The 16,290-nt window shown below is 49.6% G+C and overlaps 1 protein-coding gene and 1 non-coding gene across 2 annotated transcripts in view; one reads left to right on the top strand and one right to left on the bottom strand.

The window, feature by feature from the left end:
• LOC144945421 (glutathione hydrolase 1 proenzyme-like) overlaps nucleotides 1-24 on the bottom strand; it is a 15,814-nt gene extending 15,790 nt beyond the window's left edge. Inside the window, exon 1 of the mRNA XM_078873938.1 lies at nucleotides 1-24. This exon is cut by the window's left edge and continues 111 nt beyond it. The gene's annotated coding sequence lies outside the window, so the exon portion shown is untranslated.
• A 4,747-nt stretch (nucleotides 25-4,771) lies between these two features.
• TRNAM-CAU (transfer RNA methionine (anticodon CAU)) lies at nucleotides 4,772-4,844 on the top strand. Its single transcript has one exon. It is a non-coding gene; the product is annotated as a tRNA-Met (tRNA).
• The last annotated feature ends 11,446 nt before the right edge of the window (nucleotides 4,845-16,290 follow it).

The raw sequence follows: 16,290 nt of genomic DNA, 5'->3' as shown, positions 1-16,290 counted from the left end.
GTCCGACGTTTCTCTCCACGCGCTTCTTCAGGAACGTGGTGCGAAACGTCGGACATTGTGTTGAACAACAAGCGGCGCAACCCTACAACACCTCATATATATACAGTAAATATACAAAAGTAAACGTCCGTCCTGAAAAATAAAATTTTAACACCCACGAAATGTGACTGGAACTTAATGGTATAATTAACGGCTTCGTGCGTCATTCGTCCAGCAGTGGACACATCATGGATGATGAGGATGATGATGGTGAGCTCAAAAGCTGAGGCCATAATTAGAGAATGCAGTTCCCTGAATTTGCTCCCAACACGTGGACCGAAACGTCGGACATCGTGCCCAAATCACATGACGGCACAACCGGACAAACGCATCGGCGAGGCCATAGAGCTGCGACTACCTACCGCATCATAGCCAGGAAAGGATTGTAGCGTGGGATCGTGAACCCTGTCTGTTCGGTCTCCTTGTTAGCGTCTCATCTCGTGGACCAGGAGGAACGGCGGGGGGGGGGGTGAAGAGGGGGGGTGGTAAGGAGGGGGGGTTGAGGACGAGGAGGAGGGGGGGGTCTCAAGCCGTACCCAATCGCGTGGGAAGGAACATCGTGTGGCTCCGGCGCGTTCATTGTTTATTTTTGACTTCCAAGTGTAGGTCGTGTTGGGGGGGGGTAGGTGCTACTCGCCGACAAGTACTTGCCCCAGCAGTCTGTTAAAGGCTATACGGAGATCTTCTTGTCTTTATCTTTGGGTTTTTTGGTTGTTGTTGAGAATATTCCAGAATGTACCCGTGCGTTTACTTATTCCCGCATTCTTATATAACAAACAAATGTCCTCATCGTCAGACACGGCAGCCGAAAAATCATCATCTGTAGCAGAGTTAGTCATCAAGCCACGTTCTATCCACTGCTGGATGACGGCACCCTACGCTGTCGCGAAAGCGGTCACGGTACTGCACTGCCACCACAAATCCATCTCACTCAACTACTGCACCCACACGCATCGTATATCACCCCATCGCTCTCTCTCTCTCTCAGCGCTCTGATCGCTCCTCTCCTCCTCTGCTTTGCCGGCTTAAATTCCGTTTCCATCATCGTCGTCACCACTATCATCCCAGCTCGCCACGCTGTGCCCTCGCCCGAGCCAGATTCATGTTCTTTTGAAGTCGCTCCTGTTATGTCCGCGACGTTCGCCGGTTCCACGCGACTCCGCGTCCCCGTTGTTTGTACGACCGCGCATCTGCGAAACTACTGGAGAGCTGTGAAAGAAAGAGCTTCACAGCTCATCGGATTCGTCCAGTCTAAAATTCTGATACCGGGATGCACGTGTCGTGACTGTGACTGTCGCGGGCAACAAACGCACGTTGCGAGAAATCACGCACGCAATTGTGAGCCGCTCAACGCTTTGTCGCGAGCAACACGACGCGTCGCAGGCGACTCGCACGTCGCAGGCGACACGGTGCTATTGTAAATGAACACGACGCGTGAACACGAATCGACGAAGTCACTCGCGTCCGCAGCGTAAACGCCCGAAGAGAATAGCGAGTCGGGGGGGGGGGAACGCGCCGTCACAATCGCCACCGCCATCAGCCTCACCTGGAGGGACGCGGAGGCAGCGGAGTTGAAGATCGCACCTGAGATGAAGGTGGCACGGCGGGAACAGCAGGGGGTGAGCAAGGGGTGTCGGGGATAAATAGGGGGAGGGGAGGGGGGTAAGAGGGGCTGCGTGCTGGGAGGGCGGAGGTGATGGTGGGGGGGGGGGCGGGGGTGGGGGGCGGGGCTGGGGTTCGTCCGACTCGCCACCAAACTATGTGCGCTTCGTCGGACGCGCGGTATTTGTGATCACAGACGCGTGCGTTGGGTGGCGGTGTGCGTGCCCGTGTGTGTGTGTCTGTGTGTGTGTGCGTGTGTGTGTCTGCCAGTGCGCGTATGTGTATGTGTCTGTGCCGGTGTGTGTGTGTGTGCGTCTGTCAGTGCGCGTGTGTGTGTGTGTGTCTGTGCCGGTGTGTGTGTGTGCCGGTGTCTGTGTGTGCGCGTTTGTCAGTGCGCGTGTGTGTGTGTCTGTGCCGGTGTGTGTGTGTGCGCGTGTGTCAATGCGCGTGTGTGTGTGTGTGTCTGTGCCGGTGTGTGTGTGCGCGTATGTCAGTGCGTGTGTGTGTGTGTCTGTGCCGGTGTGTGTGTGCGCGCGTATGTCAGTGCGTGTGTGTGTGTGTGTCTGTGCCCGTGTGTGTGTGTGTGCGTATGTCAGTGCACGTGTGTGTGTGTGTATCTGTGCCGGTGTGTGTGCGGGCTTTAGTAGGACGCTCTCTGACAGCACTTGCGCCATCAGTCTGTTAAAGGCTATACGGGGGACCTTTGCATCTGTGTGTGTGTTAAGTAGTGTAGCGGTTAGCGCGCTGCGCTACAAACCCGGCGACCCGGGTTCGATTCCCGCTCACGGCCAACACCCAGTGACGATTTTATTTGAACCGGTCCTGGGCCTCCCCTAGGTCGACTCAGCCTCAAATGAATACCCGGTGTGGTGTGATAAACATCGCCACTAGGGAGACAAAGACGGCCGGGCGTGGTGTTGGCCACTCACCTCCCGCGTGTGCCGTGCCGGCCTTTATAGGTGCTCACTAACAGAACTTGCCCCTACAGTCTGTTAAGGCTACACGGGGGGGATCTTTGTCTTTGCTCCACCACACGACACCAAAAGCGCTGGCTGCAGTACAGCCGCGGTTGCCCTTCTGAGCGGAAGCGCCAATCGGTAAGAGATAACCGCGCGCCGCTGCGATTTTGACTCCTTTGTTTATATTTCATGCGAAAACTCCGAATATACAGCAGACGTCGGGTTCGGCATCGAAGCAACGATCCTCCTTGCACGCCAGGCGTGGGAGGTGGCATCTCGCCACCGCGGCGCCCCAAGTTACGCTGGGCCACGCCACTGTTGGCTCGAAGGGTCTCCACTACAGAGAGAGACAGAGAGAGTTCTCGCAGGTATTGTTGGCCTCCCCGTCCACGCTGGTCCGACGGTTCGAGACGCGATCCCGGATTCCGTGCGCGCGGCGCTCGACGCCGATGGGTCAATCAAAGGGACGATGGCTACGCGGCCGTGATGACTGCACGACGATGGTTTGCTGCGCCGGTTTGCGCGCTGCGTTACGAAACCCAACGTCCCGAGTTGGATTCCTGCTCCCGGCCAATGGCAGTAGCGTCTGTATCTGAACCGGTCATGGGCCTCGCCTAGGTCTACGCAGCCTGAAAAATGTGTACCTTGGTGTAAACATCAGCCATGGGGAGACAAAAGCGGCCGGGCGTGGTGTTAACCACCAATCCACCTGTTTGTGTGTCGCACCGGCCTTCATAAGCGCTCGCGAACAGCACTTGCCCCAAGTCTATGAGAGAATTTACGGGGCATTTTTGTCTTTAGTTGGGGAAATGGGGAGGAGTGGGGGTGGGGGAGGCAGATCTGATAGGTGTCTTGGGTCAAGGGTCGATTACCGAGTGTGCGCTTTGAGGTCACAGCCGCATGATTGCATCCATTCGCTTGGAGTCGAAGTGGACCTCGCTCTGTGGAACTCTTGCATCCGAAGATCACTCCGCCCTCTCCACCCCACCCACCCCAAACTCCTCTTCCATAGAGCAGTGGTTCTTACCCTTTACTGCAGTCTTGCAGTAATGTTAATGAATGCATAGGGCTTGATGAAACAAAGTAATTTTTTTATTTAAAGCTTTCGTGACTGCAGGGATTCATATCCATGGTTCTTTCGGTAAAGTCACGTAGAGGGGAAATAATAAAATAATACAAATATAAAATAATAAAAATTCTCACGACGTTTCGACTGCAACACAAGTAATCATCATCAGGTGTGAAATCCACAGCAAGAAAAAGTGGCACTTTTTTGCAAATGTTCTTGCTGTGGATTTCACACCTGATGATGATTGCTTGTGTTGCAGTCGAAACGTCGTGAGAATTTTTATTGTTTTATATTTGTATTATTTTATTATTTCCCTTCTACGTGACTTTACCGAAAGAACCAAGAATATGAAACAAAGTCAGTTGTATCTACATCATGGGACCTCCTTTGCCAGTACCAAAATATGATAATAGGGGTTTCCCCTTTTATCTGGCAACAATACAAGTGTTAAGTTGTTAAAACATCAAACTGAAACCCTTTACAAGGTATCATGTCTGCATGAACCAGTGATGATGATGATGATAATTGGCGTGCAATCCCCAGTCCTCCTCTTCACCTTGTCCAAACAACACACTTGTTATTTGTTTATGCCCATTTTGCTTATATTCGCTCAATATCAGAATCAGAATTTGTATTTATACTGGGGGAATCCGATGAGCTATAAAGCTCCATTTCACAGATGTGCAGTCGGGGCGGGTAAGAATGTCCAAAGCAAAACACAATACAATACCTATTGCTTTGCGACTCGCAGATGGCAGTAAGGCGGTGGCCGCCGAGTGGTTTTTTTGCGCCCTCTAAACAAAAAAAGCCCAGCAGCCTGTATTTTGGAAAGAGGAGATGTGTTTTTTGCTGATTCCTGGTGTACGAATTGTTGAAGTTGCCTTGGAATCTCCAGTTGTTAGCGAAACGAGACGAAGGCACGTCGACACCGTACCTGGCGCAACGTGTAAACACGGCCACTCGGGAGACAAAGGCGGCCGGGCGTGGTGCTGGCCACCCCACACCCCCCTCGTGTGCCGCCACAATGCCCGCTAACAGCACTTGCCCCAACAGTCTGTGGAGCCTGTATGAGAGGGGGGCCCTATGCCTGTGCTCTGCAGTTGCCTCGTTAGCGCAGTAGGTAGCGCGTCAGTCTCATAATCTGAAGGTCGTGAGTTCGATCCTCACACGGGGCACGCGGAATAATATTTTTTTTATTTCTCTCTGTGGATTGGGCATGACGGATGCTGCTGCTGCTGACGATTGTTAGAACAAATGTTGGGTCTTAATACGTGTAGCTATTTTAGCGGACCCAAGCTTTACCCACGACACCCTGGACCAGATTTACCCATTTTTTGTTGCAACTTTTACGAAAAAAAGGCCGGGATTTTCGGATTATTGAAAAACAAAAACCTGCACGTGAATGATGCCCTGCGTGTTTTTATTTATCTAATCTTGATTTAGTTTTATATATATAATTACGTTGTTGCACCGATATGTTCCTATCGCGCGGTGTTGTATAGCCCTCCCCCAAGTCCCCCTGACAGAAGAGACTTTCACCTCGGTTAGCACCGTCGAGTGCGATTAAAAACCAATATTTCACTGTTATCTTGGTGATTTGGAGATGAGGGAGACTGACTGAGAGTCTCTCGCTGAGGGGGCGAACAACCCACGGTCCCAAACGAGTCGCGACACTTCTTAGGAAATGCCTCATCAGCAATGATCCATCTACTGCTGGCTGAAGGTCACTCTTGCTGACGAGACTATCCTGTAGGTAGAAATAGAATAAATCACGACGTTTCGATCGCAACACAAGCGACCGTCATCAGGCGGAACCGATAGAGCAGGACAACTGCTGATTTGGGAGAAAGATCTGATAACGACAAGAGTTTATAAAGGGTTTTGGTGGGCTCAACCCCAGGGGTAAGTGGGCGGAGCTTGAGAAGGAAGAAAGGGGGGAGGCAAGGAGGGAGGGGGGGGGAGTTGAGCACAGGTAATAGACGGAAGGTAGAGAGAAGCTGGGTTAGTGATGCTAATGTGAGAAAATTAGCATGTCAATGATACAGGATGCTGCAGCGTTGGCTGTGACTTTACCGAAAAACCCTAAGAGTATCAAATCTAGAATTAGGAAGGAGGGAGTTGGGCACAGGTAATAGGTGGAAGGTAGAGAGAAGCTGGGTTAGTGATGCTAATGTGAAAAAAAATGTGCATGTCAATGGTACAGGCTGCTGCAGGCTACCTACGTGACTTTACCGAAAGAACCAAAGAGTATGGATTTCTGCATTCACGAAAGCTTCACATCAAGATTGAGACTATCCTGGTGTCCCGACTTCTCACCGTGATCAGCCATGATAAATCCACTGCTGGATGAAGGCCTCCCCACACCGCCACCCATCTCTCGCCATTCTGCGATGTTAACGTTCCAACTGACACCTGCGCACGAACTTATTTCATCGCTCCATCTCCCGAGTGGATGTTCCCCCTGGCTTGCCACTATTCCCGTCGTCAAGAGCGGCGTCTCCTTCCCAAGCCCACTCCTCACTTGGTCTGGACAATGAGGCCCTTTGCCCTGCATGCGCTTTTGACATCCCCGTGTCCCTCCGTCTCGCGCTCATTCCATGCACAGGACGGTGTGTGCGATTCTCTCCCCGTGCCTCGTCATGTCCGTGTAGTTCGTCTGCACGGCCAGCACAATGTGCAGACCCTCCTCTAAGGCTATTGCGGGTAGACTGACCGGACCATACCTCGTGCGGGTCGTCGGGGGTCATTTGACCGTAACTTCACCACGCCGCTCAGTGCGGCGTTGGTAAATGTGAGTTGGTGGAGCATAGAATGCAACGCGAATCTTGGCCCACTGTCCGTCTGCTGCCACCCCGAAACGTCGACCACACCGCCTCGCCAAGTATGGTCAAGCGAATCCCTCCTCGGAGTCCGACACGGCTACGGGAGAAGCCTTCATCCAGCAGTGGATCCGCCAACGCGTTCTTCGTCATTATTTTATTATTACTACTGCTACTGCGATTGCATAAGACCTCGCTGACAATCGCTCTTCACGGCACGGGATGTTTAAATTGAAAGCGATTAACGCGGTCCAAAGGAGGAGCGCTGCTTTGATGTGAGTTTAATCTGAGTCGTGCTTGGCAGTCGGGTGGCGTTCAACCCTTTGGCTGGCGTCAGCTCGGCTTGACACGAGACGCACTGCTTGCGATGTGCTCGCTGCCTGGTGAGCACACTCGCTTTGCAATCCAGGAGGGATTCGATCTCCCGGGCGTGGCAGTTTGAAAAAATAAATCCACGCACAGGGTGGTCGAAATATCTTGTGACCACCGTTGAATTCTCCGGATATGTAATGCGATGTAAGCAATACAACACTTGCATGTAATACCTTTATTAAATATTAGCGTTCTTGTAAATATTAACAATGTCACTGCTAAGGGTCCAGTTCGTCTGTATGAGAACCAGCATTTTCTTTGCACGGGATAATTCTACTGAATACCCGTGAGAAAAAGAACTTCACAGCTCATCGGATTCCTGCATCACAAGTAAATATGCTGATTCTGATTCGGCGCCACGTCCCAAGAGAAATGTTTGCGCAACATTGCCAGCTCCATTTGTGCAAATGTATTCAAATGAATAAGCAAAGGGATAATATCTTGACTTAAAAGCTTTCGTGACCGCAGGAATTAATATTCTTTGGGGCTTTCGGTTAAATCACGTAAATATGTTCAAAAAAATAAAAATAAACTACTACGTTTCGATCACAACACAAGCGATCGTCATCAGGAGGAATAAGTATAACCCGTAAAAACAAAGTTTTTCACTATAAATCCTTTATATGCGTGGCAGCGAACTTAATATAAAGGATTTAAAAATATATTCGCCTGTGGAGGACGCGGGGATCGATCCCGCGACCTTTGGCATGGGAAGCGAGGGCGCTACCAACTGCGCTACTCCGCCACGGCCTGTGGAGGGGTTACGCTCTGGGCTCTTACACTGTGACGTTCAGCCAAAGCCATGAATGAGTTACATTTGAATATATGTAAAAGAAAAAAATTTTGCCTAAAAAGTGTAAAATTTTGGGAATTTTTTTTCACGAACATTAATTGTCTCGCACAACGAGTCTGTGTGGAAAATGTCAGCTCGATTGGATCACGGGAAGTGGGTTAAAAAACGACCGAAAGATTTGCACGGTCGTAAGCAAGCAAGCAAGCACGCAAGCAAGCAAGCGAACTTAATATAAAGGATTTAAAAAAGAGTGGAAAAGCTGCCGTTCAGCCGAGATTTAACCGCCTCTACGGGGAGAGTCTCCACTTAACTATAATATCTTTCTGTCTCAGCAGCTTCCCCACTCGTTTTTCCACCTGTTGACGGCCGCTTGTGTTGTGATCGAAACGTGATAGTTTTGTTTGGTTTATTTTATTCGTATTAATTTGAACCTATCTACGTGACTTTACCGAAAGACCTAAAGAAGAAAAAATTAACCCGTAAAAACAACGTTTTTCACTATAAATCATTTATATGCGTGGCATCGGTTTTATTTTATTATTCATTTCTGTTTTTCTTGAGTAAGAGTTTCATTTTTATCACATTGGTATTTTAAATTGAATATGAAAATTTTTTTTTTCTAAAAAGTGGAAAATTTTAGAAAAAAATTTTCACGAAAATAAATTGTCACGCACAACGAGTGTGCAAAATGTCAGCTCGATTGGATCACGGGAAGTAGGTTAAAAAACGACCGAAAGATTTGCACGGTCGTAAGCAAGCAAGCAAGCACACAAGCACGCAAGCAAGCAAGCGAACTTAATATAAAGGATTTAAAAAGGGATAATATGTTAGGGGTAAATGAATTTGAGTAACAGCGCAGCTGCTCGATCGGCAGTTGGCGTATGGTGGGGTAAAGCGTGGGTGATTGTCCACCTCTTCCAAGACATCTGGCAAGAGTGGAAGAAGAGGCCAAATAACCCTTCGGGAGAGTGGGTGGACGTCTAGAGTTCCTTGCTAGTGGACGTCCTTCCGCTGAACCAAAAATTGCAGGGCTGCGCCTTCATCATCACCTTTTATCGCATATAGGTACGTATAATTACACGTGCAGCCCTTTTTTAAAAAGTAAAATCTACTGCTGGATAAAGTCCCCACGCTGCGCAGGTAGTGTGTGCTCGTGTTAAGGTCCGCACAGATGGATTCAACAATCTCTTCACTGTGCTTTCTGACATTCCCTCCCGGTCAGCTTAACAGCACTGCCGGTTCGATAGATGAACAAATCCTGACTGTGACCCATCAACCCTTTGCTTCTACCGACGAGGAATAACATTAACCCCTGCGTTACATTAACATTACGGATTAACCTGTGACCCGCATAGGAATGTAATGTGTTTACATAGTTAATGAGAACCGTGGCCATTAACCTGCGTGTTAAATGTTCCTTTCTTTGACGGCGACGTTCAGAAACACAGGCACGCACATGTTCAGAGCCCTTTTGTTAATCCCTCCCCCGCGACGTGTAGGTCGGTGGGCATTATTATGTGACCATACTTCACCACCGCTGGTCATTGCGGGTTGACGGAGCAATAAAAACACAAGTCGACGTAGTATAGCGGTGTGAGATCGAATTGCAGTGAGCTGTCACTTAATACATATACAGGGACTCGTCTACTTACGAACATTCGGCTTAAGAACTTTCAGAGATACGAACAAACCTGTCCGTATGTCCAGTTGCATGTGGGGACCGAGAGTCGTAAGTTTAATCGCCGCGTAATAAATGGCGGCGGTTGCATCTACAACTACAGAACGTGAATAACCAGTGGCATCTACATCTACAGAACGTGAATAACCAGTGGCATCTACAACTACAGAACGTGAAGAACCAGTGGCATCTACATCTACAGAACGTGAAGAACCAGTGGCATCTACAACTACAGAACGTGAAGAACCAGTGGCATCTACAACTACAGAGCGTGAAGAACCAGTGGCATCTACATCTACAGAACGTGAAGAACCAGTGGCATCTACATCTAGAGAACGTGAAGAACCAATGGCATCTACATCTAAAGGAGATTATACAACATTTAAAGCCATTACCAGTGTTTAGTGTACACGCCGTACAACGTGTTCAGAATCAACAAGGGTAAAGTTGGACTTGCGAACAATTCGACTTACGAACAGACCTCTGGAACCTAGCCCGTTCGTAAGTAGAGAAGTCCCTGGAAGTACATTTCGAGACGTCCCCATGATGTAAGGGCGAGGTGGGGGGTTCGAACCCGGCTTCATGGATGGTGGTTCAAATATTGACAATCCTATGCTTCATTGTCAGCGGTGGCAAAGTGGTGAGCACGGAGTGCTGTGAACCCTGCGGTAATGGTTAACATCAGCGTTGAGTGGTAGTCAGCATCAGTTCTGCCTCCTCGGTGCAATCCTGCACCCCCGCCCCCCTCTCTCCCCGTTTCACAGCGTGGTGAAGTATGGTGAAATAACATCCAGCAGTGGATTGACAAAACTGAGCAGTACATGTGCACGTGTGTACCGTACGTGTATACACGTCAACCCGATTGAGAAAACAACAACGATCTCGTGCAACGGGGCCGCGAGGTTTAAAGTTGCGGAACGAGGTGCAGCCCTGTAATTGCCGACTTGCGCCACTATTGGCAGAGGCTTAGAAGTGTTGGTAAAAAAAAAATGTCCACGTGATCAGCTACTTCGTTGAGCTGCCACTTGTGGGCCTTACCTGGTAAAATAAAGCAAGTTAAGTTTCGTATTTGGCCTTCATCATAAGGTAATGCTCTCGGTACCGCCCTGCAATATTTGATTCACGTCACTGCTTGGCAGAAGGGCTCTCCACGATTGGCAGTTCTAGAGAGCCCCCCGAGAGAGAGAGAGCGCACATTGGCCTACTCTTCCATGCTGGCCCGACGTCTTGAAAGAGATGGGAGTAGCCACGCTTTAGCCCGCTCGTTACACGCGAGCTGCAGATCGACTAACTGTGGTGTTCACTCATTTCATCATCGCTTGAAGTCACGCAAGCCCTTTTGGACCCATGCGCTTAACCATCAGCAAAGCGAGTTCAATCCCGATTAAGCTTGGGGAGCTGAATTCAGTTCAAAAGAACCCCCAAACACCCAACGCAGAATATCTCTGGGTTTGATCTTCCACGAAGGTCATGGTCCACCCTAAACCGCATCCGCACAAACCATGGGGATACCTGATGCACAAATGGAAAATTAAAAACTCTCCAGTATCAGTAAGGTTGTCACGCCAACAGAACGTGGCAATTAGTGACTACTTCAGCACACCGGTGTGTTGGAGAGCAAACCCACAACGTTTACAATTCGAGTACGGCGTTTCGCCGGTGCTTACAACCAGCCTCATCAGGTGAGAGACAGAATTGTGTGCGACTGTGGTCATCCAGAAGAGACCGCACAACCTATAACGACGCAACGCCCGATCCATAAACACGACTGTGAAATTGGAGTCGTTGCACCGCATCTACATCAGCCGTACGAAAGAAGAAGAAGACGAAGACTCATTCATCTTGCTGGGTTGACAGATGTGAAGGAGCGATGGGGGAAGGTGGGGGGGAGGAGGCCGTGGTATTTAACAACAACAAAGCCCATTGTTTCAACTGCGACGCCTGAAGATCGAACGGGTGACCTCTGTATTGCAAGTCCGGTGCGCTGACCATTACACGCTATGACCTCATCAAAACTTTAGGTTGAGTACATTTAAAAAATATATTAAGAGTTCAATCGTCTTGGGTTTGTGACTGGTTACGCTTTAGTACAAACAAGCGTTTCAGAAGGAACACTGACCTTTGGCTGGTGGCGAGTGGTCTGTCAATTATTTTTTGCATCTGCAAGGAGCAAGGCGCACGCAAACGAGCGGACACTCCGCGTTCTCCGGGTACACAGCACACGGACACGATCCTTAAGGTCGCAGTGGAGGATGCACATACCGTAACGAGATAGACCAACGGACGATATTGCTTCCTTGACATACGTCCGTCTCTCCACGTTAAATAAATAAGAGAGCAAATTTGCACCGCGTAATCCACACTGGCCGCCCCAAGAAAGGCCTTCTGTGATCGCGTAATGTCGGGAGCGTTGAGCCGTCGTTACGAGCAAAACTCTGGGCCGGTTTTGACATTCAATGTCTCATCAGCGAAGTCATGGCCAACAAGTGCTTTGGGGAAGATGGGTTGTGTTCATGAAAAAAAATTCATTTGTAATGTGCAGAGAGATATGTGAAGATGACACATTATTTGTTTAACTATCAACGTCAAAGAACAGCAGTAAAGTGACTTGGACAATAAGTAATGGAACGTTTAAGAATTGCGTGTTTGCGTGTTCGAGTGTGTGCGGATCTGTGTATCTTTGTGCGGTTAAGCTGCAGTGTCAATAGTCTGTACCGAGCGTAGAGATCCTCTTAGGCCGACTCATCCACAGACGAATACCTGGTGCAATGCGTAAAAAACCATCGCCACTAGGGAGACAAATGTGGTCGGGCGTGGTGCTGACCACCCACCTCTTCGTGTGCCGTGCCGGCATTCATAGGTGCTCGCTCACAGCACTTGCCCCAGAAGTCCGCTCGGGCTATCCGGGGGGGGAACCTTTGTCTTTGTGCGCGTCTTTGTCTGGGTGATGTGTTTTTGCACAATTTCGCAACTGCCAGACAGGTTAATGAGCCATCGTCTTCCCCACAGCGTCGCATCGAACACGCGCTCGATTGACTCCCCACCTCCCCCCGCCACTCTGTCACGCAAATCCACGCGTTAACCACGCCCACAAAAACACCGCTCCACTTACGTCAGAGGAGGGGTGGTGGCGAGGGGGGTTGGTAGTCAACCCGTGGCAGAGTAGCTCGCAGACACGGAGCAGCGGAGAGGCGAGGGCTGTGGACTCTTCGACTCTCACCCAGTTCAAACTCTCCGGCTTAATTTGGTGGTGAAGGGTGGGGGCGGGGAGGAGCTGATGACGGGTGCTGGCAAAGGTGGGGAGGTGGTTGAAGGGGGAGGGGGTGGTGGAGGTGGTACGGAGTGGGGGGGGAGTTGGATGGAGCAGGGGGGTAGAGTGACAAAGGGGGTTTTGTTGGGGGGATGGGGTGGCTGGAAGGATGAGTGGTTGAGTGGCGTCATGCTTGTGTGGGTTTTATAAACAGGTATATGAGTGTTGACTTAAAGCTTTCGTGACTGCAGGCATTCATATTCTTTGGGTATTTCGGTAAAGTGACGTAGATAGAAAAAAGACTAACAATAAAAAAAGTGAATAAAAAATAAATCACGACGTTTCGATCGCAACACAAGCAACCTACGTGACTTTTACCGAAAGACCCAAGGAATATGGATGAGTGGATGTTCATCTGGATGGATCACATCGCACGATCGTGAGAAATGGCTGCCTGTGGAGGCGGTGATCCAGGACCAGAGCTGCTGCTGCTCCTGCTGATGCCCGTACCAGCAGGTGATACTTGTTCCAGGTTAGAGCGTTCTGACCCTTCCTAGAACATCACCAGGATGTACGTGACGCAGTCGTCCACGTGGGTGATCCTTCATTCGCACCCGCATCTGGAAGTAGCTGCCGCTCATCGTCTCCCACGCTCACTCCATCCCTGTCAATTGGCCTCCAATGTCCCAACTTTGCGATTCCTACAACAACCTCATAACCTCATCCCGCATATCCTCTCTCATTGAGACCACCCCACTGATTCAGAGTGACCCTGCTAACCGTCTTCTGCTTCTTCTTCTTCTCAATTTGTAATTGAATGACTGTGGCAGTGATGAACATTCGACTTACGAACTTTCAGAGATACGAACAAACCTGTTCGTATGTCCAGTTGCCTGTCAGGACCGAGAGTCGTAAGTTCAACCGCCGCACAATAGAAGGCGGTGGTGGCATCTTCATTTGCAGAACATGAAAAACCAGTGGCATCTACAGGAGATTATACAACTTTTTAAGCCAAACCCCGTGTTTAGTGTAGATGTCGTACATGTTTGGAATCGACAGGAGTAAAGTTAGGACTTGTGAACAAATCGACTTACGAACAGAACTCTGGAACCTAACTCGTTCGTTTCTCTGAAATGTTGATTTTTTTTCGTCGTCTTTGTTATTGCTGCAATCATGCAGTACAATGGGATTTCTCATGTGAAATAGCCGTGATCATCCGTATTTGTTGTAAGTTTCTGACCCGACATGAACTCAAATCAACTCAAACCTCATCGTGAATGGGGGTCCCCTTGTATAACCGACGCCTGTTTGTGCCTCGAGCACCCCGAATATTTCGGGAGAGAATGCTGTGCCATTGAGACGAGGCCAAGGATGATTATGAGTTGGGTGGGATAGGGGAGGTTGGAAGGAGGCGTGCAGGGGCCGAAAACACACAAACACATCACAAACGTTCCATTATCGTGTGAACAGGGGGTTTAAAAAATCTCTCCCTTACCGAGGGCTCTAAAATGACTTTACGATCAACTAATGAGTTACTTGAAAGGCATGAGGCGAACGAGCACGATTTAACTGCCGACGGCGTTGACACAGATTGACACTGCCCCCCCCCTACCGGCCCCCCGCCCTCCCCTCTAGTACCCGATAAGTGCGGCTGGTATTGCCAGCGAGATGGGTGAACCGTGGCGTACGCGATGCGCATTGAGTGCTGCGCTGTTGCTGCGCCGAAGGGGAGTGGTGGCGCAGTGATTCTGTGCACCCTGCTCTGAACTCGGCCCATCCTGTGTTCGATTCCCAGCCACGGCTGACATAAGCGGCGAATCACATCCCAACAGGTTCCTGGGCCGTCCTTGCGCGCGAGAAGGACATCATCTTGCAGTGGATTGACACATCGCTGTGAATTTGTTGTTATAATTTTTAACAAAAGTAGAGTCATGGTGATGATGATAATGGTGGTGACACCGTTGCCTTTGGACACTGCCGAACTTAAACCCACGTCGTTTTGCGGTTTAACGACGCGCCAAATTATCACCGTTGGGTAACGCGAGATCCAACACCGACCGTGATTGACTCACGCACAGTGCCGGATTATCCCAGTAGCAAAAGTAGCTACAAATGTTACGGACCCCGGACTTTCATGGGCCCCGCGCTAAATGCTTTCAAGCTGACAATTCCGGTTCAGTGATTCTGCACTTGCTCTATTACTATAGTACTAGACTGCCTTCAACTTTTATGAGCGACTGATTGTTTAAGGTTAGCGATTTGTCGTATTATCTGGCTGTATAGCAAATTAAAAAAACTCAATAACTTTACTATACAAGTTAAACATTTGTGTTTTAATATTTACGTGTTTTTTTTTTGTTAGGGCCCCCTTCATAGCATATGCTACAGGCCCCACACTGACCTAATCCGGCACTGCCAACGCCGCACAGAGCAAGCGGATCCGTCGGCTTTCATCGTGGCGCGAGATTTATTGAGAAGTTGAACTTCACACTTACGGCAGACGCCCTTTTGACCTCGGTTTATAAAACTTCGTTTGCGTAATGTCCGCAGTCCATTTTCTCGAACGCGCGCGTTATCGCAATTTGGGCGCACGTCTAAAGCGCCCGGCTGAAGTGTAATTAGAGAGTCCCACCACCCTCCCACGTGTGCCTATTGCGGTGCAATAGAATGTCACCGCAACTATATTTTTTGCGACGTTTGAACTTGGCGGCTCGACGCCCAGGCAGGTGCGTTGCTGCGTCATTTTTGTTTGTCAACTCACGTTGGCGGCCAATAGCCATTCGGGTCGCATTCCGCGGGGCTAAGTCTGAATTGGCAGCGGCGTCGAAACGAAGAAAAAAATTCGGGCCGAGCGGAAATGAGTCGCCCGGACTGAACGGTGCTCAAACGCGTCGGAGGCGACTGGGGGCAAATTTATTTAAACACCGACTTTTTTTTTTGTCAACGTCAGCAACCGGTGTGCCTTGACCTTTTGAGATCGCAAGCACAGGGTGATCCATTTACAAGCATACCGGGCAATGCCTAAGGGGCCGTCCATAAATGACGTCACGCGATTTTGGACGATTATTTACCACCCCCCCCCCGTTCGTCACACGGTGTCACAAAAGTCAGACCCCCCCTCAAATATGACGTCACAAAGCTCTGCCCCCCCCCCAAACCATATTTCCATTTTGAAATAAAACATGCTTCAAATCGCTTTAAACTATTGTCATTGTAGTGCGTATTTGATGTGGCGCTGCACTCTGATGTTGTAGGAGAAAACATTTATTAAAAAGTATATTTAATTAAGTAGAACGTGTTGTCTATATTTATTTAAAATTGCGCATTTTGATGTGACGTCTCATTTCTCACTCACCCCCCCCCCCCTCGTCACACATCGTCACAAATGTCTGACCCCCCCCCCTCGCCCCTAGGTGCGTGACGTCATTTATGGAAGGCCCCTAACCTCCGTCTTGGCAGAGAGACGTCTGAACCGGTTTTAGCGAACCGCTTTCAAGCAACTCGCACTGCCCAGCGTGAAGGACAAATACAAGACAAACGATTCTTCCACATCGCCTCTAACAGACTCGTCATGCCACGTGCTGTGAGCGAGCACCTATGAAGGCTGGCACTGCACACGAAGAGGGTGGGTGGCGATGTTTACACACCACACCAGGTGCCCATTTGAGACGGAGTCGACCTAGGGGAGGCCCAAGACCGGTTCAGACAA

Source organism: Lampetra fluviatilis, chromosome 37 (genome assembly GCF_964198595.1).
Source record: "Lampetra fluviatilis chromosome 37, kcLamFluv1.1, whole genome shotgun sequence".
NCBI lineage: Eukaryota > Metazoa > Chordata > Hyperoartia > Petromyzontiformes > Petromyzontidae > Lampetra > Lampetra fluviatilis.
Note: the sequence above shows the minus strand (reverse complement) of the source record. Positions and strands in the feature narration are given on the sequence as shown.